This window comes from Mustela nigripes, chromosome 14 (assembly GCF_022355385.1).
Source record: "Mustela nigripes isolate SB6536 chromosome 14, MUSNIG.SB6536, whole genome shotgun sequence".
Taxonomy (NCBI): Eukaryota; Metazoa; Chordata; class Mammalia; order Carnivora; family Mustelidae; genus Mustela; species Mustela nigripes.
Genome location: NC_081570.1, coordinates 104,736,112 through 104,742,312, shown reverse-complemented (window position 1 = coordinate 104,742,312; position 6,201 = coordinate 104,736,112).

The following is a 6,201-nucleotide window of genomic DNA, read 5'->3' as shown; positions in this document are numbered from 1 at the left end:
TGGTAGGTGAACTTGGTCTCGGCTGGATTTCTTGTTGATCTTCTGGGAGAGGGGCCTGTTGTAGTGATTCCCAAGTGTTTTTGCCCCAGGCAAAATTGCACCACCCTTACCCGGGGGGCCGGGGTGAGTAATCCGCTTGGGTTTGCTTTCATGAGCTTTTGTTCCCTGAGCGCTTTCCGTAGAGTTCCGGAGGACGGGAATACAAATGGCGTCCTCCTGGTCTCCAGCCCGGAGGAGCCGAGAGCCCAGGGCCCCACTCCTCAGTGCGCGCTCAGAGAACAGCGCCCAGTTACTCCCGTCTGCCTGACCTCCGGCCGCGCTCCGAGCTCACCGAGCCTGCGACCGCTTCAAGGTAACCCCGAGCTGTGAGCTTACTGTCGGCTCTGTCTCTGTAGCCGGCTTTCCCGTTCCAGTACCCACAAGCTCTGCGACACTCAGACACCCCCTATCCTTCTGTCACCCTGCGGGACCTGAGGCCACGCTGACCCCGCGTGGGCTTCGCCCCGGTTTAGCCTCTGGAGTGATGTCCCTCAGCGGAACAGACTTTTAAAAGTCCTGATTTTGTGCGTGGTTGCTCCACCGCTTGCCGGGAGCCGGCCCCTCCCCCCGGGGTCTATCTTCCCGTCGCTTTGGATTCACTTCTCGGCGGGTCCTACCTTTCAGAAAGTGGTTGTTTTTCTGTTTCCAGAATTGCTGTTCTTCTCTTCAATCTGCCGATGGATTTTCAGGTGTTTGCAATCTTTAGATAAGCTATCTAGCTGATCTCCGGCCAGCTGAAGTAGTCTCAGCTGCTACTTCTCTGCCATCTTGACCCCTCCTTTCAGAAATATCTTCATTCTTATTGGTTTCCATGAATTGTTTCAGTTCTTCTTTGATTTCCTGATTGATCCAAGAATTCTTAAGCAAGGTGATCTTTAGCTTACAGGTGTTTGAAATCCTTCCAAATTTTTCCTTGTGGTTTAGCTCTAGTTTCAAAGTATTGTGATCTGAGAATATGCAGGGAATAATCTCAATCTTTTGTTATTAATTGAGCCCTGATTTATGACCCAGTATGTGGTCTATTCTGGAGAAGGTTCCATGTGCACTCAAGAAGAATGAGAATTTGTTGTTTTAGGGTGGAATGTTCTGTATATATCTATGAGGTCCATCTTGTCCAATGTGTCATTAAATGCTCTTGTTTCTTCATTGATTTTCTGCTTGTATGATCTGTCTATTACTGAGAGTGGCATGTTAAGATCTACTACTATTAATGTATTTATATAAATATGGCTCTTTATCTTAACAGTTTTCTTATGTAATTGGCTGCTCCCATGTTGGGGGCATAAGTATTTACAACTGTTAGATCTTCTTTGTGGATAGTCCCTTTAAGAATGATGAAGTGTCCTTCTGTATCTCTGACTCTAGTATTTAGTTTAAAATCTAATTTATCTGATATGAGAATCACTACCCTAACCTTCTTTTTGAGGTTCATTGGCATGAAAGATGCTTCTCCATCCCTACACTTTCAGTCTGGATGTATCCTTAGGTTCAAAATGGGTCTCTTGTTGACAACATATGGATGGGTCCTGTCGTTTTATCCCATCTACAACCCTGTGTCATTTTATGGGTGCATTTAGGCCATTCACGTTGAGAGTGATTATTGAGAAGTACATTTTTATTGGCATTGTGTTACCTGTGAAGTCTTTGTTTCTAGAGATTGTCTCCATATATTTCTGTTCAATGATATTCTTAGGTTTTTTGCTATTTTACAGAACCCCTCCCCCAATATTTCCTGCAGTGTTGGCTTGGTGGTCACATACTCTTTTAAACTTTGCCGGTCTTGGAAGCTCTTTATCTCTCCATCCATTTTGAATGTCAGTCTTGCTGGATAAAGTATTCTTGGCCGCATGTTCTTCTCATTTAGTGCCTTGAATATGTCTTGCCAGCCCTTTCTGGCTTGCCAGATTTTTGTGGACAGGTCTGACATTATTCTGATGGGCTTTCCTCTGTACTTAAGGAATTTCTTCCCCCTAGCTGTTTTCAAGAGCTCCTGTCTACAATTATGAGTCATCATCTTCACAATCAGATGTCTCGAGATCTTTCTAGAGTCTATGCTCTTGGGGGGAGACCATTCTGCCTCTAGTACATGAATGCTGGTTTCATTTGCCAGATAAGGAAAATTTTCATGGAGAATTTGTTTAAATATATCTTCTAGTCTTCTTTCTTTCTCTTCCCCCCTCAGGGATTCCAATAATTTTGACTTGGAAAATGTCATGGCATCATTTATTTCCCTAATACTGTTTTCATGGCTTCTAAGCTGTTTGTTCCAGGCTACGTCCTGATCCTTTTCATCTCTTTCTCCCCTGGATCCCTGGATCACTACTTCTATCTTCTGCCTCAGTTACCATAGTTTTTAGAGAATTTAGATAGATCAGAACTCATTGGGAATATTGTTAACATCATCCCTGGTGGCTTTCACTTCTGCACTAACAAATTCATTTCATCATCAAAGGCTTTCTCCAACCTAGCTATTGCCTGTATAATTGTTAGACTGAATTCCCTTTCCGACATACTATGTCCATATCCAGTAGGTCTGATGGAGAGGGCCCAGTCTCTGAATTTTTCTTCTGTTGGGCATTCCTCCTAGTCATTTTGGTGAGAAATGGTTGAACGGATGTGTAGCTGAAAGTATCAACTGCGGTGCAGGCAAGGTGCACCCTGAAACGCTTCTGAGCAATCGAGAGTCCCCACCAAAAAGAAAGAAAAAAGAAAAAAAAAGAGAGAGAGACAGAAAAAAAGAGAAAGATCTAATAAAAGAGAAGCCCAAATGGGTCCCAGGGTAAGATTTATGAAGTATACAAACAAAAACAGACAAACAAAAACACTGACAAAAGTAGATGACAAAAGGCAATAAATAAATAAGTAAATGAAAGAACCTTGTCAAAAAGAAACTCAAGTATAAGATTTATATACTACCAGGACAAGAACAAATACACAGAAACACTGACAGAATAAAAAGATGGGAGAGTGGTTATAAATTCTCAGTGTGGGCGAGGAAGGATATTTTGGTTCTTCCTGGATGTATCTTGAAATCTTTGTTAAAGGACTCAACTTTCTTGAGATAAAGGGGGATTAAAACTGGTTTATCTATAGGGGTAGCATTGATTGGGGAAAGGGCATTTGAAGCTTATCTCTATATGAATATAAAAAGGAAAAAAATAAAATAAAATAAATTAAAATGTAGGAAAGCAAAAGAAAAACACAGGTATATGTATCAAAAAGTTCAGATTAAAAGGTTACTATGAAATTTGCTGTACTGAATATCTTACTGTGATGGTAAATAGGTTAAAAAGTTATATATTAAAAAAAATGAAAAAAAAAACAGTATAGAGGGAAATATTTAAACATAAATGTTTTATCTATGAAGTAGTGGTGGTTGTTCTCTTGTCTTTTTTTTTTTTTTTTTTTTTTGGCTGGCTTTCTAGGGTAGGGGCCTGCAGTGTGGTTTTCAGGGACTGTTACTAGAGTTAAGTCCTCCTGCCCCATCAAGGGGCCGGGCTCTGAGGAAACCGGTTTTTCAGGCTTTTGTTCTCTGCAGGCTTTTTGTTTGTTTGTTTCCTCCTCCCTTGGCAGCTTTTGGTGGGTTTTGAGGTTTAGAGAAAAGCAAGCTGCACCCAGACCTCCCTCTCAGAGAGAAGCCTCAGTTTCTTCCCCTCTGGGTGCTCCAGAGCATATAAATTCCCCCTCTGCCTCTGGCAGAGAACGTTCCCAGTCATGGTCTCTGGGGTGACAGGAATTCCTGCTTGTACCCAAAACCACGAGAAATACTAGCCCCAGCTGTCTGGGAAGGTCAAGACCACCAGAGAGGACCTAAGCAGAGATAGTGCACCGAGATTTTCATGCTGCCTGGCCTGGGAGTGCTCAGACTCTCCAGGTCCTGCAGAGCACTGGCTGGCTGGTGCCTGCACGTGTCTCTCTCAGGGGAGGGTGTAGGGCATGACTCGGTCTCTGGTCGTGCAGCGCACGTGTGCCCATACAGAGTGTAAAAAGCTGTGGTTCTACTGACTGGAGAGGCTCCCTCACCCTCACAGGCAGTGGCTCAGGGACCAAGACCTGGCTTCTTCACTACACTCTCTCTGGCTCAGCACCAGTGGTGGCTGTCCTGGGTAGGCAGGCCTAAGGCACTGTTCTGAACCATCCCATTCCCCCAGTTTCCCCATATGAAACTTTGCTCTTTTTGAGTGCTTTCAACCAGACTCCAAGTTAATGCTGGTCCCCAATCACAGGGCACTTTTGTATTGAGGTATTGCTTTCCAATGGATCACTTCTGGTGGTTCCCTCCCCCTTGTTTGTCTTTCGATATCAGTCCAATCGATGCTCCCACTCTGCTTTACCTGCCCACTAGCATCTTCTGCCCAGGTAGAGATCCAGAAGTATATAATAATCTCAGGCAGATATCATGGGTGATCAGAGTTCTTTGGTAGGTAATCAGCTCACTTTAGGGGAGAGGTTGAAAGGGCACCTCCTACTTCTCCGCCATCTTGTCTCCTTGAGCGCTACCCTGTATCTTGAGTGGATCAACCGTGAGTCGCACTGTACCCAGACTGGCTTTTCAAAGTGGGGCACATAGCACTTTCGCGCCCCCCACCCCAATTTGGGAATATGCTTATAGCATCAGAGGAGGACATGTTGCTCAAAAACTGGCATCTCTGCACTGTGTCATCTTTCTCCAGTTTAAGCACCAAGTGCTTTCCTCTTGTTGCTCCATGGAGTCCTCTCTTCTGGAAACATGATGTCTGCTGAAAGCTGCCTTAAAGGCCCACACACGCCTCGGAGGGACGTGCACGGTCCCTTACCCCTGCTTCCTCACCAACTGGTCAAAATGCTTCTGTCTTCAGGCAGACAGACATTGGCAGAAGGACAGGTTCAGGAGGAAGGTGGTGGGCACTCTTGTTGGTAGTTGCCAAGTCTCTACCTGAGAGCTCCGGGGAGGGCTACAGCATTCATTTGAAGCTTGGGAAGTTGTTGGCATTCCACACTGACTTCTTTCTCACAGGGAGGCAGAGGGACTTTACCTCAGGCATTCACACACACACTCTGAGGTAGCAAACAGCTTCCCTGTGTCCAACTCCAGGCGCTGAGTTGGCCCAGGCTGGTCCCTAAGCCCGTGCACTCGCTCCACAGGAATCAGGCTGATTCCTCTCTCATCCACGTTTCACTATTTACTGACGCTGTTTGGGGAAGACACTTTTCCCAGAGAAAGGTGTCGCTCTGAATTCAGGGCTCTGCTGGATCATTTGGCTTCCCTGCAACTGTGCGAAATGACTCTGCCTCCCTGAAACACCAAAGGTGCTGGTGGCATTCACATGTCCCTGGGGTGGAGACCAAAGCCCTCAGTGTGTGTGTACGATCACCAGCGGCTGAGAGAAGGCTTTCTGGCTTTAGGCGAAACCGGAGCTGACTGGGCCTCCTCTGTGAAGCTTGTTCATGGAGCAGAGAGGTGTTGCAGCCTTGCTCTGTACTTCTGGGTGTCAGGATTGCTCTCTCTTCACTGGACTGCATGTAGAGTGCAGAGCAAACCTGTTGTCTTAATGAACTCCCGTGGCACTTGCTTTGTGCTTTGCCACCTCCCCCTAACCCAACCCTGTCACCGCCCATGTTTCAGGCAGACCTCCCAGCGTAGGCACCTAAAAGAATGTGTGCCACAAGGAGTGCATCGCGATCCTGTTCTCTCCGTGAGAAGGGTATGCAGCACAGTGCTTTCTTAAGGGCTGCTCCAGTGGGGCCCTGCCTCGGGACAGTCAGGGTGTGAGAATCAGGTCTGCTCTCAGAGTACTCCTGCACTCATAATCCTGCAATGTGTATTGTGTTCTGGGTCCCACAGTCACGTTAGTAACAAGAGCCTGTTAGACACCCCTGTGAGGGTTTCCTGTAAGGCCAAGGAAACAGGTGTCTTCATGGATGTCCTCCGACCTGCGGGACAGGAAGCTTCTTCAGGCTTATGCACAAACTGGAGGGCAAGACACTATCTCTCCTCGCCACAGAGGCCTGCACGCGACAGACAGCTTGGCTTCAGGCTTGTTTCTGGGAGGTAAGTATCTGTTTCTCTCTCATGTTGTGCAGGCTCAGGTTTGAGAAGGCAACCTTCCTTTTGGAGCAAAGTCTGCGGGGACGGTGTTGGCATCCCACACTGACTTCTTTCTCACAGGGACGCAAAGGGAC